The 15,823-nt window shown below is 39.4% G+C and overlaps 1 protein-coding gene across 2 annotated transcripts in view; it reads right to left on the bottom strand.

Annotated features, from left to right (window-relative positions):
* ches1 (checkpoint suppressor 1) overlaps positions 1 to 13,399 on the bottom strand; it is a 32,205-nt gene extending 18,806 nt beyond the window's left edge. Inside the window, exon 1 of one of the 2 annotated variants that reach the window (XM_056262737.1) lies at positions 13,215 to 13,399. The gene's annotated coding sequence lies outside the window, so the exon portion shown is untranslated. Of the gene's footprint in view, positions 1 to 12,786; positions 12,946 to 13,214 lie in introns of those variants that run through there. The other variant, XM_056262738.1, reaches the window with a different exon arrangement.
* Positions 13,400 to 15,823: the final 2,424 nt, after the last annotated feature.

Genomic DNA, 15,823 nt, shown 5'->3' with positions numbered 1-15,823 from the left:
AAACATATCAGGCAAAACAAAAGAACAAGAACAAACCAAGCCAAATAAAAAACAAACAAAACAAAAACAAAACACAACAAAAAACAAAACATATCAGGCAAAACAAAAGAACAAGAACAACCAAACCAAAAAAACAAACAAAACAAAAAAGGTAAAACTAAAAAAACAAGAACCAAACGAACCAAAACAAAAAACAACATAAAAGGCAAAACAAAACAAAAAACAAGAACCAACCAAAGCAAAAAAAAAAAAAAAAACCTTAAGGCATAACAAAAACAAGAACCAAACAGACCAAGCCAAAAAAACAAAACATAAAACTCAAAACAAACAAACAAGAATCAAACAAAATATAAACGGCAAAAAACAAGAACCAAAGAAAACAAACCACAAAACAAACAAGCACCAAACCAAAGAAAACTGTCAAAAATATATTTGCTATAACATTAATGCATCACAAACGATAAACATAAAAGGCCATCAATTATGACAGGTAGCGCAAGGCTTCTCGTGAGTTAATTAAAACCAAGCAAAGCGAATGTCTCAATGGACTCGAGTTCATTCAAAATATTTAAATTCCACAAAACCTGTTTAACAAATCCTGCACAAAAGCCAACAATAAACTGCATACATAACCCTGAGGTACATCTCGCTTATGAGATTTCAGTTCTGGTACGTAGAGTACAAATAATAGACCTTTGTCTTGATGTCAACACCAGCATTGAAAGACATCGGAGTTTCCCCCTCCTTTCCAGCACCACAAAAAAAAGAGACTTGTTTAGTTTCCATTTCCTCAGTTCCCATGACAACAGTGTTAGGGCACACCAGGGCATGTACATACAGCCAACCAATCAGCCAAGCCGTCCACAGATCAAAGAATACGCTCCATCCTTTCTGCCAGAAACATCAGAAAAGTCCATAAGCAATGGCAAAAAGGTGAAGGTTCGTTGTCCAAAGGGGCCGGAGCGCACAGTTCTCCCTATGGGGGTCACAACACAATAGACTCCGGGCGAGAACTTTCTCTGCTCCATATGAACCTCTCTCACCCACAGGCACTAACCATTGGAAGCGTTACAGCACTCATTTGCTTTAGTCCCCTGCTCCCCTGTTCCCCCGCTCCCTTGTCTGATCTGAGTTTAGTGAAGGTGACCTGACCGCACTCAGCCCGAGGGTCTTCCAGTGAAGTTTGGTGCAGAGAGGAGACCTCTACTCTCAGAAGTCAGGCTTAAAACAGCACTGGCCCCGGGCCCCTGCATTCACAGCATACACTGACAGCATGCTAAGAGACGCTTTTGCAGAGGGATCCCTCGCTTTCTCTCTCTCTCTCTTACACTCTGCTTTTCTCTCGATTACACGCTCTTTGCTATTAACCTGAACTACAACTGAGGGGAGAGGAGCAGTCGGCAAAGAGCATGGAAGCCAAAAGACTTTCCTTTCAGCTTTTATATCCAGAGTGACATAATAACTGCACACCATCATTTCTATCATTACATCGAAGCATGAATAGAGCATTTACATAGATGCTGCACCGTAGTGCAAAAGAGTGAGCAATTCCTAGTAGTTGGCTGGTTAACAAAATATTTGAGGTTTGTTATTTTGTTTTAATACAATATTCCTAGTTAAAAATAACTCGAACCACAAGTTATTCAGCAAGTAATATAATGCTTTACATTAATAGTCTTAGATTAATTATTCAGCAAAAAACTCTTTCAAGTGCTCTAAATTGTCATTTAGATGTGGGCACTTTTTGGTTCAACTTCTTATTGTGCTGAAGCTGTGTTTTACAGATAGTTACGTCACTTTCCTTTGCATCTAACACGCAAAATGTATAGAATTGACTGGATATTCATGATTATGACAAGAATTGAAAGATTGTATACTGTGACAGACAAGGTTGGTAAGCGATTCTATTAAGTTCACATGATTTTTAAGTGTGGAAACAGTGTGTTAACTGCGTATCTTTAATGTTTATTTCCAGTGCTATCCAACGGCCCAATACTTCAACTGTAGTTCATTACTTATTTTTAGAAACTGAGGGACATGTGGAAATGATTTTCTATGGTAATCATCAGACGACCACAGATGCTGTCGATAGGGTTGTTATTAAACCTCAAATTCCTTTAAAGATTCACCACACCCAAGGTACAATGAAAGGACACTCAAAGTGTCTATTATTATTCTTATTCAGATATTACCTTTCATTTGGGGCAGTTGTGGCCTAATGGTTAGAGAGTCAGACTTGTAACCTGAAGGTCACGGGTTCGATTCTCAATACTGGAAGCAAACGACTTAGTTGACCTTGAGCAAGGCCGCTAACCCCAATCGCTTCCCGGGCACCGCAGTGAAAGGCGGCCCAATGCACTTACTTGGATGGGTTAAATGCAGAGGGCAAATTCCCACCGAGTATGGGTTATCATACATGGCCTTCACGTCACTTCACTCATGTAGTGTGTAATATAGCTGACTGAGAATGTAAAATGTCTGCAAAGTTTTAAAGATCAAAGTGGACGGTGAATGAAGTTACTAAGGTACTATGATACAACGGGGCTGTTGAATGCTTGAATCTGATTGGTTGACGAACGTTCTAAGGTGTGTGATTATTTTCAGAGAAACACACGGCTAAAGTAGTTCCCGGCAGGTCTTGACCGCATTACAGTTCCATATCACTTCGATACAACCAAATTATTTCAGTTATTTCAAAAGGTCCTTACAGACTACCACTGCAAAAGAACCAAAACCCACAACGATACTGACCGAGAAAATAAATATAGTAAACAATAGGATAAAAAAACTAAACAAAAGGTCTCGGTCTCTCTCTCAAGTCTCCATTACTAACTCTCAAATGACGCTTTGGAAATAGCAATGGAGGGTTGGGTTTAGATGCGTAAGAAATTAGTACTATACACAAGAGTGTTTTAAGGACAAAAAAAACTGACAAATATCTTGGCATACAACATCTGATCAATGTCTTGAGGTGTGGTAACCTTAGAAAGCAGAATAATTGACAAATTATTAGAAAATAAGGTACCGTTTTGCGTCCTGGCCGCATTACCAACGCGGGTGTGCATTATTTTCTTATAATTCAACGGCTCGGCGTCAATTATTCCTTACTTGTCTCATATCAATCAATTCTGAGCTGCCGAAACAAGTTGTCAGTAAGTCTCACTTCCTGTTACATACCTACGTAACAATTTAACACATTTACATAATGCCAGCCTATGGTCTTCATTGGCTGCATACAAACAACATACTTTGCTCCTTAAACACTGTAGTAGTAGCTGAGGCCTGAAAATGTTTGGTTTGTGTCAACGACATGTCGAGAAGACGTTGTTTTTTGTGCTGCACATGTTGTGCTTGCGATGGTAGTTCAGGTTGATCAGCTTCTTCTTCCAATGTTTCATTATCAAACTTGAATTGATACAGTAAAACCAATGCCGTAGTTACTGTTCATATCGCTGTATATCAAGTGCTGAGGAAGACTCCGGAGCAGAAATTCAGATATGGTTATCATTTCGTTTACAACACATCCTGTGAGCAGTAGACCAATCACAACAGACTGGGCCATCTGACCAATCAGAGCAGAGCAAGCATTCAGAAAGGAGGGGTTTAGAGAGACGGAATCCTTAATCCAGTAGTCTTAGATACTGTAAGAAAAGAGGTGATTCTGCAATGTATTATGAGAAAATTAAAGTGTTTTTGACCTTGGATCCATGTCAACCTACAGGAGACTTCCAAAACAAAAATAGGAACCTTTAAAATAGCATAATAGGGGCAGAGGAAGTGAAAGTGTTTACAGAACCACTAAGCTTTCCATTCCAAGTCCGATATTTGGATTTGGGTTGGGTTAAAGAACTGAAGCAGGCATGTTTAAAGACACTACCCACAAAAACTTCAGCCCTGTGGCACCACCACTTATCTCCAGCAAACAGGAGGACGGGCTGCTCGCCATCAGCCTGAAGTTTGTCCCTGCAGGTGCCACCTAGGACTAGCAACCCAGCGTTGTTACCCAACTCTTTCCTGGCCCTTGACCATCAGGCCAGAGAGAAAAAAAGAACATCCTCTAGTCATTAGCAGCATTTCAAAGTCAACGCGTCCTCCAGCGTATGCCGTTTGACAGGCCCTGCTAGGGTAACGTGACTGAGGGATGATGGTACCATGATTAGACAGAAGCTCTAGGGAGAGACTGTGCATCCACGGATCTGAGCTTAAAGGACAGGAGGAGGAGTGGAAGAGGAAGATGAGACGGGGACCGTGAGAGCTGACAGTCTAGCACCAGATACATATTCATCAAACCGTGCCCTTTGTGATCTGCCGAACTCGAGACACCATACACTTCTGCGGTTCATCAAATTTGCCTGCTTCCGCAAGACGACCGCAGTCCCTTGCGTCCTTGTCGTGTCAGTTTGTTCGCATCCACCAGCAGTGCGTTTCAGTCCACTTCCTAGTTCAGTAGTACACGGTAAGTGCACTTTCCAGGGAATGAATTTAAACGCTACAAGATGATGGGCAATAAACGAAACAAATGTTATCAGAACGATATCGGTCATGGTGTGTTATACAGATGTTGTTGTAAGGGGTCAGGTGGATAAATGACATTTAAAAAAAACCTTTTCTATGAATAGCATGTTTCTAATTTAGTCATTTCTAGATTTTTTGTTGGGGGTTACTGGATTAAGGCCCTTGCTAGTTCCTGAACTATTCTTTGCAATATACTGATTTACATCACAGCAAACTAGACTATGACCAGTACGCAGCCCTTTTGCCATATTTATAATATATCATACTGGGCGTGGTGATAAATCAACTCAGATGTTCAGTGTGAGCTGCACACTTTTGTGAATATCTGATTCCTCTGAGTGTATTCAGAGCATGAATCAGAGGAGTCAGCATGTCTGCGTCCAACCACAGCACACAATCTCAGCTCGCCACTTCCTACTCCACGTCCGCTCTTCATAAGGGTCCCTCACATAATAGTCTTGGGCACTTAATCATCACGATAAGGGTACAAAAGAGGAGCTTTCCCTCAATAACAGCTTCTCAAGAATAATTGACCTGTTATTGTGTCCAAGAATAAAAGTTCAGAGCTGGGATCAAGACCGAGGAGGTCTAGGATACGTGCAAAGAGATATGCGTTAGCATTCCCATCTTCCCAAGGTGCTCAGCCCACGGAGTAAGTGACTTCAAATACCTTTGAATGGTCATCAATAGAAAAAGATGCTTTCTCCTTCCATGATGGAATCATTACAGCATCAACCAGCTGAAGGTTATTGCAAGTGCTAAGTAAGCGAACTTTGAACCCTTGAGTGTGACCCCTGACCCATCACTATTGTCCAGGGGGATTGTTTTAAGTGCACTTTAAGCCACTTTAGCTAAAAGCATCTGCAAAATGACTACTTTAGGGACTAATTGCGGTCACCATTTAAAATAAAATAAGTAAAATAAATATATATTTTTTTTCACTGCAGGTTTAAGGAGAAATACTCAGCAATGGTGTTGACTGATGAATTTGCACATGGTTTGTCTTAAAGGGATACTCCACTTTTTTTGGAAATAGGCTCATTTTACAACTCCCCCAGAGTTAAACTGTTGAGTTTTACCGTTTTTGAATCCATTCAGCCGATCTCCGGTTCTGGCGGTACCACTTTTAGCATAGCTTAGCATACATCATTGAAGTGGACAAGACCATTAGCATTTCTCATTAAAAAATGACCAAAGTGTTTCGATATTTTTCCCATTTAAAACTTGACTCTTCTGTAGTTACATCGTGCACTAAGACCGACGGAAAATGTAAAGTTGCGATTTTCTAGGCTGATATGGCTAGGAACTATACTCTCATTCCTGCGTAATAATCAAGAAACTTCACTGCCGTACCATGAGAGCAGCAGGCGTAATGATATGACGCAGCGCCTGAAAATAGTTCCGTTGTGTTGACGGAAGGTGGCCTATTTTCAGGCGCTGCGTCATATCATTACGCCTGCTGCTCTCATGGTACGGCAGTGAAGTTTCTTGATTATTACGCAGGAATGAGAGTATAGTTCCTAGCCATACCAGCCTAGAAAATCGCAACTTTACATTTTCCGTCGGTCTTAGTGCAGGATGTAACTACAGAAGAGTCAAGTTTTAAATAGGAAAAATATCGAAACACTTTGGTCATTTTTTAATGAGAAATGCTAATGGTCTTGTCCACTTCAATGATGTATGCTAAGCTATGCTAAAAGTGGTACCGTCAGAACCGGAGATCGGCTGAATGGATTCAAAAACGTTAAAACTCAACAGTTTAACTCTGGGGGAGTTGTAAAATGAGCCTATTTCCAAAAAAAGTGGAGTATCCCTTTAAAGCATATTAAAAACGCCACTTTGACATACACACTACCAGTCAAAAGTTTTAGATCGGTAAGTTTTTAAAAGAAGTCTCTTCTGCTCACCAAGGCTGCATTTATTTGATAAAAAAAAAAAAAAAAAAAAAGTAATATTGTGAAATATTATTATTACAATTTAAAACAGCTGTTTTCTATGTGAATATATAGTAAAGTGTGATTTATTCCTGTAATCAAAGATGAACTTTCAGCTTTTTTACATTTTTATTTCAGGATTAGTTGATGAATAGAAAGTTCAAAAGAACAGCATTTATCTGATATAGAAAGCTTTTGTAACATTAAACACTACCCGTCAAAAGTTTGGGGTCAGTACAAATTTTTCTTTTCTTTTTGGGGGAAAGAAATAAAATAAATCAATACTTTTATTCATCAAGGATGAGTTAAATTGATCAAAAGTTACAGTAAAGACATTTATAATGTTAGAAAATATTATATTTTAAATAAATGCGGTTCTTTTGAACTTTCTATTCATCAAAGAACTGTTTTCAACATTGAAAATAATAATAAATGTTTTTTGAGCATAACATCTGCATATTAGAATGATTTCTGAAGGATCATGTGACACTGAAGACTGGAGTAATGATGCTGAAAATTCAGATTTGCTATCAGAGGAATAAATTACATTTTAAAATAAATTAAAATAGAAAAGAGTCATTTTAAATTGTCATAATATTTCACAATATTACGTTTTTTTATTTATAATTTATTAATTAAATAAATGCAGCCTTGGTGAGCAGAAGAGACATCTTTTAAAAATCTTACCGATCTAAAACTTTTGACCGGTAGTGTATATAAAAATATAAAAACATTCAAGGTCAAGGTTTTATATATATATATATATATATATATATATATATATATATATATATATAAAGATTACTGTCCCTATTAAACAGATTATTGTCCTGACTGAGCCTATAGAAGTAATGTTTCTCATAACACAGAATTTCCACTCCAGATAAAACTATGCACCAGCACACCATAAGCTAAGTTTCACGGTCTACAAACGGCACTACATTCTTGCTGTCACTATAATAACCTCTCTCCAAACTCTTGACAACTTGTCACAACACTCTAAAAGTACTTTCTTGTAAGTCGGTTTACGCCAGCTAAGAAATAAGTCTGAATGTAGACTCATTCAATTATTCATGATATACACAAAACACTCGGCTCCGGCCATACTATGTTTATACTGCATGTGCGCGTGGACCTTTCCGTAACATTTCAGACAGGAGAAACTAGACCCACAGTGCACTCGTGACCACCAGCTGCTCGTTCAGGCCCGATCAGAAGCCAGTTCTCAGATGACCAGCGCTATGAATGGAGCGGCCACAGCCTCGGCCGAAAGGACTATTAAGGTATGAACGCCGAGCTGCTCTTAAGTGGCGACATTGAAAAAAAAAGATGATCCTCATTCCTGCTGTTGTTCGTAGGGAGTGAGTTTAGAGCCTCTCTCAGACTGTGTTATGCTTTGCTCTGGTGTTTAAGCCCTGACATCATACAGGAAGGTATTTTTCCCCTTTGCATTGCCAAAGAACAGGCCCACGCATGGTCCAGACAGAGCGGGGGGAGACGCTCAAGTGCAGAGGGACAAGCTCATGAAAATCTGACTGGATAGATGTGGATCGTCCACATATGAGATCTGAAAGACGGCTCTTCTTGCTTGAGATATGGAGATCTGGGAAACAGATATCAAAACCTGGATATGCTGTGCACCCAGTAATGTAATCAGTGCATGGGCAATGATAGACTCAGCATCAAGGAGGAGAAAAGTCATTTAGATCCATACGTTTGATTTTATTTGCGACCGAAACCGTTTTGCCCAGAAAGCAAATGATTGTTCTTGTGTCAAAATTTGTGCTGGAAATAATCAGAGTGCACCTGAGATCAAAAAATAACTGACTAACTGTCCACGGACTAATGTGACACCACAGTAAAAACACAAAAAGATCAATGATAGTCAATGGGGGAACTAGAGTTGCATACATAGGGTGGCCAAGGCTAATTCCAGGGGTCCAGACAATGACAGAACAGTGTATAACCAGAAGCTGACATCAAAAAGCATGATTGATTCCTATTACTTCACATTACCCCACCTATACGTATAGCTATAATCTAACTTAAGTCACTGTGACTGCTAGTACAGCTGTACACATGATGAAGGTTAGGCTACTGGAACTCTCTTATTTCTCTTATCTGATTTGCTGTCTGATAAGCAAAAGATCTTACGTTAACCTGCGGGGATTTTCGTAAGTTATTCAGGAAACCTGAAAAGTGTGCGCTTTGTGAGCATGATGGTAGACTAAATGTAAGCATGCATTTACTCATCTCATTTGCACAAAAACAGATTCACTATTCCTCAAAATGAATAAAAGTTGTAAAATGCAAACTCAGAATATTACGCAACCCTGCAATAATAAAATGTTAAATAACACATATATCCTTTATGTATTTAATCTCACTTTATTAACCAATGTTTTTGCTGCTGACCTTCAATGATCCAATTCAAAAATTCAACCATACTAATAAGCAAAAATTTGTATGGTACATTTGTACGTTTTTTTGTTGTTTTTATTGCTGAAGAGTGTTGAACTCACTTCTCGCGTGTTCTATTATTCTGCAATCCAGAATGGCAGCACAGCTGAAATATTAGTTGAGCTGCGCTCTTTACTGTACAGATGTGAATTTGCATTTCCTTCAGGTTGAGACTTATCAATTTCACTTTTGGTGTGAAAAGGACTTTACGATTGCCAAAAACAAAACTTTTTCCCAGTTGAGAAAAAGTAACGCAAAAGTAGACATTACTTTCCATAAAAAGTAACGCAATTAGTTACTTTTAAAGGAGTAACACAATATTGTAACTCATAACTTTTAAAAGTAACTAACCCAAACAGAAGAGAGAGTGTGAGTGTGTTATATACTATTTGTACTATATAATTATATATGTATATATATTATTTTTATTATAATATTATATCATTTTTTCGTATAATAGCTTGCTTTTTTTCTCACTCAACTTTATCTATTCGCTGACATCATCATAGTCATGTGGGCTATTGGTTAACAGTAACCATTAGAAAAATAGCAATTTAGGCACTGCTTAGGCAATTTAGCATGATAAATGCAATAAATTCATGATGGGTAAAATTAAATTGTACATTTGTCCATGACGTTTCACTTAGAAATGCGTCAAATTACAGAGATAAAACAAATGGCAAATTCACACTGATTTTCACACCATTACCAAATGGTAAAGTAAACATTTGACTTTTCAGAGAAATCATCCTATGAATAGTGTAGATGACTTTGCAGTTTGCACATTGGGATGTGGGATAGGAGACAGTATTGTATATCAAAAAATGACACTTCAGCTTAAATAATATAAGATCTTAAATCTGAAATGTTCAGCTCGGGCCGTTCCTTGACCCATGAGGTTTCTTCTAGTCTGAAGGATCATCCAGACGGTGCACTCAGACCCATTCTGTAAGTGAGCTGACACTTTCACTTTTACAGTGCACAAGAGACGGAAGAGGGGAAAAAGTGGAGGAAGAGAGAAAGAATGCAGTGAAGTCATTTTTCAGCTTTCATATGGTTTCCAGGACAAAAATACAAGCACATAAATCCAAAATATGAGGTAAAGCACACACAAGTTCTGTTTCAAGGTCACATATAGGCCAATGTTGTTATTGTGAACTAAAACTTTAGTACAAATCATTTTTATTCTTTGAAATAAAACATAAATATGATAAAACTGAATAAATAAAAGCTAATTCAAGTATGAATAAATACTATAGTAGTATATAAATAACACACACACAGCAATAAAAATAATGATGGCCTAAGCAAGCACCACTAATAACTTGATTTTAATAACTTGTTTATACCATTTTAGAAAATGACATAGCCCATTGGTGAAGATGATCAATCTCTTATGAGTCACAAAGGCATGACATCATCACTCAGAGAGGCTAAATGCACATGAAATCTGGGCTTTTACTGCTGCATGTTCAGTAGTAAAGATAACCACAGCTAATCATTACAATCTCCTGCTGACTGAGGGTTCGCTTGGATGAGAAGACATACTTACACAGTGCTCCACATGCTTAAAATACACAGCTGCCTTACTACACAAAGACCAACACAGTGCCAACCGCTTTCACCAGCAACCGGCCAGTAAATATTTATGAAAAATAAAAATAAAATCAAGTCACTGACTCACACGGCCAAAAGCGGCCATGAACCAATCAGAGGCAGAGCAATCAGTCAGACTACAGCATGACATCATGAGTCATGACATCAGCCCCTGAAACTAAACACCCCTCTCAATCCTCGCTTTGCTCTTTTCTCTGAAACAAGTTCAAGGACACAGAGAAGAAAACAGAGTGTTCTGGCTGTTCTCACATTAGTGCGGCCGATTTTTTGGCCACAGACTCATTATATGGAGCATGACATCATAATCAGCATAGTCACACTCATTTTTTAGTGTCTTTAGACAAACTGGACTCACATACCAGTACTGATCTTCACCATGCTGGGACTTTACACCTTGTTGTATATTTACATAGTGTTGTATACTGCATCGTAAAAGTTTATTGAATTGTGTTGTATAGTGTGTATAAATTGAATTGTTTCCTGTATATTTTTTTTAAAACATTTTTAAATCAAGAAAAATAGTGTATCAAGACATTTACATGATTATATACATGTATGTTATATATTACATTATATGATTAAAACATTAATACAAATTTCAATGCTATTAATGCTTGAATTAATTTAAGATTTATTTTACGTCAAGTAAATGCATCTTGCTTAAGGATGTTTATATATTTTGATGGGAAAACAAGACAAAAAAACAGATGAGTGTTATTTTAGTGTCATTGATACTATTATATTTTTAGTTAAATTTCTGAATTAGAGTTTATTTTTATTTTGTTTTCACTTTAATTTTTAGTTTTAGTAATTTATTTGGTTTTCATAATTTGTATTAGTTTTTTTAAAATATGAAAATATATCTATATAGTTTTTACTTTGTTTATTTATTAGTATTAGTTATTTTATTTACTTCATACTTAACTAAACGAAAATGAGAAATGTTGGTAACTAGCTCGGTTTAAGTTTTTTTATATTTTATTTTAGTTCATATTTATTTTGTTTTAAATAACACATTTTATATATATATAAATTATTTTTTACAGTTTGTGTATTATATATTTAGCAGACATAAAAGTGTCATACAACAGTTAATTGTATTTGTTGGTGGTCCAAGAGTGGTGTTATTTTGTATAACTGCACTGGAACTTTTCACTGTTTGTATCACTCCAATTGTCTGTGGGTTGAGAGTATGTGAGCGGTAAAGAGTGGAAGCAGAGATTTTGCCTGAAGCAAGGAGGTTTTTAAAAACTGGAAAATCTGTTTTCTCTCACTCTACACTGTAAAAACAAAAACTCAACTCATAGTTTGTTTCCTTTTTGCATGACCTTGTTTGAGTTTCAAATACTTCCAAAAGTTGAGATAACTTTTTTTTTTTTTGTCAATTGAAATACATTGGACAAATCAATTGGATAAACACTGGTAAATTAAGTTTAGTTTACAAAGAAAAAAAAAATCATTTTTACAGTGTAGAATCGATCAGAGTGAGGTTTCTCTTCTTTCTGTGGTTTCTCTACTGAAGATTGAGAAATGTCTTTTTTCATGCACTTTAAGTCAATGGTATCCAAAATGGTTTGTTTACAAACATTCTTCCAAAATATCTTTGTGTTTTGCAGAAGGCAGTCAGTTATACAGGTTTGGAAAGACATGAAAGGGAGTGCATGATGACAAAATTTTCATTTATGGCTGAACTATCCCTTCAAGTCGGTTTATTAAGCCATATTCCTCGTGGGACTGCTGACTAGTCCTCACATTGTAGCTGATTTCAGGTTATACTGTCCTTGAAGGGAGATTTGACCCAAACACACACACTTTTCATTTCACTCATACATTTCAAAAAGATTACCACAAAATAGCCGTGATACCAAAAATGGAAAAGCATTCTGATAGCACTGTGATACAGTCACCCAAGAATCCAAATGTGCTGAACGCAGTGTGTAAACAGACTCCACTCGCGCGCAGATTAATACACTCAAACGCAAATGCATTGCACGCACACGTGGCAGCGCGATTAAAAGCGAACAGCGTTCATGTGTACAATCAGCTGTGTTGAGCCAGTCAGACTGAGGCGTCTTTCTGCTGTTGCTGTGGTCCTCATCAGATCTGCCTCTCTTAACTAGTTTTCCGCCTGACAGACACAACATACCACACATACACGCATGCACACACACGCCTACCACCATCTGTCCGGGCTATCGCAGAGATCACAAGCGGTCTGTGGTAAACCTGTCTTCCCCGCAGAAACGCTCCAGATACAAACCTGAGCTTCCAAAACAGATGAGAAGTTAATGACGAAGCTGTGGCGTTTCCTCTCAAATCCACAGCAAACTTTTGTCTCATGTCATTCTCTCCAGATTTTGCATGGAACGGATCAGCTTGCGCACTTTCCCCCCCAAAACCAGTGCTGTCTTTCCTCCCAGACAGGAAAAGCACTCCAAACACGTACACACACACACACACACACACACACACACACACACACACTCACACACAAGTATTCCCCTCGTGCACAGCGATGACTCATTTCCACGATCCTTCTGAAGACGCATGTGAAGACCATCCCTACACTCCCAAACACACTCCAGCCTCCTTTTGTTGAAGCCCCTACCATAAACACACTCATAAAAGCGTGCGCGCCTGCATTCACACACTCGCGTGCGTGCCCTACAGATCAACAAATTGAGTCACCTTTTAATCCCGATCCACTCTGAATAAGCCCTTCCACATGTATTCCTCTCCTCCCGACGGCAGCGGGTCAGTTCCTGCACTTCATTTCTGCCAGAGCAGTGTTCTCGGAGTGACCACAACAACAGAGCTGCGTTCCTCTAGTCTCACCCTCTCTCTTTTCCTATCTCAGTTTTCCTAAGCAGGGGTGTGTGCGCTGAGGCTTAGGCAACCCCTGGAAGAAAATGCAGCGCTCTCTGGGTCCTAGTGCTCATCCTGTGCACTCAAAGATGCCATTGACTGTGGCTCAGGGGGAAGCCCTGCTCGCCAGAGTCACTACAGAGGCTGCAGGTGGCATAACCATTAGCGTGCCAGGACTGGGGGATTCGAGGACAATTTGAGGACGATTAGGCTAGGTCTAAACCAGGGGAAGGCATCTCTGACCCTTGAGATCCTTCTTTTTTTTTTTTTAGCTCCTCCAACCCTAAAGAAACCCACTTGAACAAGATAATCGAGATCTTCAGGATTGCTAGAAAGCTAGGCAGGGGAGTTTGATCAGGGCTGGAGCTAAACTCTGCATGAAAATGGATCTCGAGGACCAAAGTTGCCCAGACCGGGTCTACACTAATCCTGATTCATTTGAAAAAACACATCTTTGGGGCAGATTAACTAAACAGGGCAAATTAGCGTTAGAGCGCAATTTTCAAAAAAGCGCAGGAGTGGAAAGTTCTGCGTGTGATCTACTGACGACACGCAGATCAAAGAACACAGATGAAGCTGGATCATTTCCATAATGACCAATGCAATCTAGTAGGCTACAACCCCAGTACATTGACGAGCGTAAACCTTAGTGAATTACCTTGCGCGATTCATTTAAATACTCTCCTCCCATAAATTTAGCATCTTGAGAGGGAAACTCCTACAAATGCATATGCAATAAGGGTGCTTTCACATCTGTAGTTCGGTTCATTTGGTCTGGACCAAGGGCGGAAAATGATACTTTGTAGCATTTTTCAGGCGTTTTGGTTCCTCTTCACACCACACTGAGTGCTCTGGTCAAATCAGTTGATGAGTTGATGAAAGGAACCAAAATGCAGTCACGTGACAATATAACTGCACTTCGATTGGTCTGAATTAACGCGCGGGAAAATTCCACAGATCTATGAAACCCCCTTTCCCTGAGCTGTTTGCTAAACAAAGCGAAGATTTCGCTGTTCTTGTGAGTTTTTGAAAGTTGGGACCTAATATGGTCATCAGACCAAATTTCTATGAGGCTCCGCACCTCCTCACAACTCCAAGTTTGTCCGCGAGCTGCCATGCTAGAAGTGCAAACTGTCAACAAACATTAGTCCTCATCCCATAATGCACAGCGCAGCTGACTACGGCAGCTGGTTTAGTCCAAAAATGTGCAGGTCTTTGGCAGTTGGGTCTGTTCGAGGTCGGATCACGTTCTCACCACAAACGAACCGCTCCAGAGTTCGTTTGAAAGCGTACTGACTGAGACCACCTCTTCGAGGAGGTCTCGGTACGCTTGTTTGGTCCGCTTTTGGTGCGCACCCGAGTGCGATTGCTGCATTCACACCTGCCCAAACGAACCGCACCAAGGGGGACAACGAACTCTAGTGGGATTCAACCGAACTAAATGAGGCAGGAAAGCACCCTTATGGCGCTTTTCCACTGCTGGTACGGCTCGGTACGGCTCAGTACGGTTCGGCTCGGCGCAGCACGGTTCGGCTCGCTTCGCTTTTCCACTGCTGGTACGACTCGGCTCGGCACGGCACGGCTCGGCTCACTTTAGCTCGGTTTGCTTTTCCACTGCAGTTAGTTCCGCTTCAAAGTGGGTGGGATTATAGATGGACCGTTATAGTTTATCCGCTCCTCGGCAACCAACGAGACGAACGTCTGCACTTCGTCCACTGACCACGATTCAGCCATTTTTTTTTTATGGAAGTTTTCTTTCTTTCTTTTTTCTTCAAGCAAGTCAAGCAAGTAGTTTTAAAACAGGTGCTACAGCGGTGGCTGTTGTCTACTGGCTATTTAAATCTAGTGGGTTTAGTGTCTCGTGTCGCAAATACAATGACGCTGATAGTGACGATTCTGTCTCTCTGACCAATTCAGTGATCTGTTGTGTTTTCACGTCACATTTAGTACCGGTACGGTACGCTTGGAACCTCAACAGAGCAGGTACCATTTAAAGCAAGCCGAAGCGAGCCGTACCGTACCGTACCATGCAGTGGAAATGCGCCATAAGTGAGCCGTACCGAACCGAGCCGTACTGTACCATGCAGTGGAAAAGCGCCAAAGCGTGCCGTACCGAACCGAACCGTACCGTTCCATGCAGTGGAAAAGCGCCATTAGATCAGCCTCAAAAATAACTCTGCCCACGCCTTTTCAGCGCAAATGTTTCACTGTGTCTTTAGTAAATCCTGACTGTAATAGTAGAAGAAAACGAATAAAAAGAAATGTGATGCCGAGAAAATCTAAATGTAATGCCGCAATCAAAACTTTACATCTATTTTCACAATTCACTTTAATCGGGACAGCTGTAAAATAACTGTTTTCTAGTTAGCAAATCTGCAACTTGCACCAAAATTTAAATAGTATTATGGTATTTCAATCTTACCCGTCTCTAA

This window comes from Rhinichthys klamathensis, unplaced genomic scaffold (assembly GCF_029890125.1).
Source record: "Rhinichthys klamathensis goyatoka isolate OS25496 unplaced genomic scaffold, OSU_Roscu_1.1 h1tg000196l_1, whole genome shotgun sequence".
Taxonomy (NCBI): Eukaryota; Metazoa; Chordata; class Actinopteri; order Cypriniformes; family Leuciscidae; genus Rhinichthys; species Rhinichthys klamathensis.
Note: the sequence above shows the minus strand (reverse complement) of the source record. Positions and strands in the feature narration are given on the sequence as shown.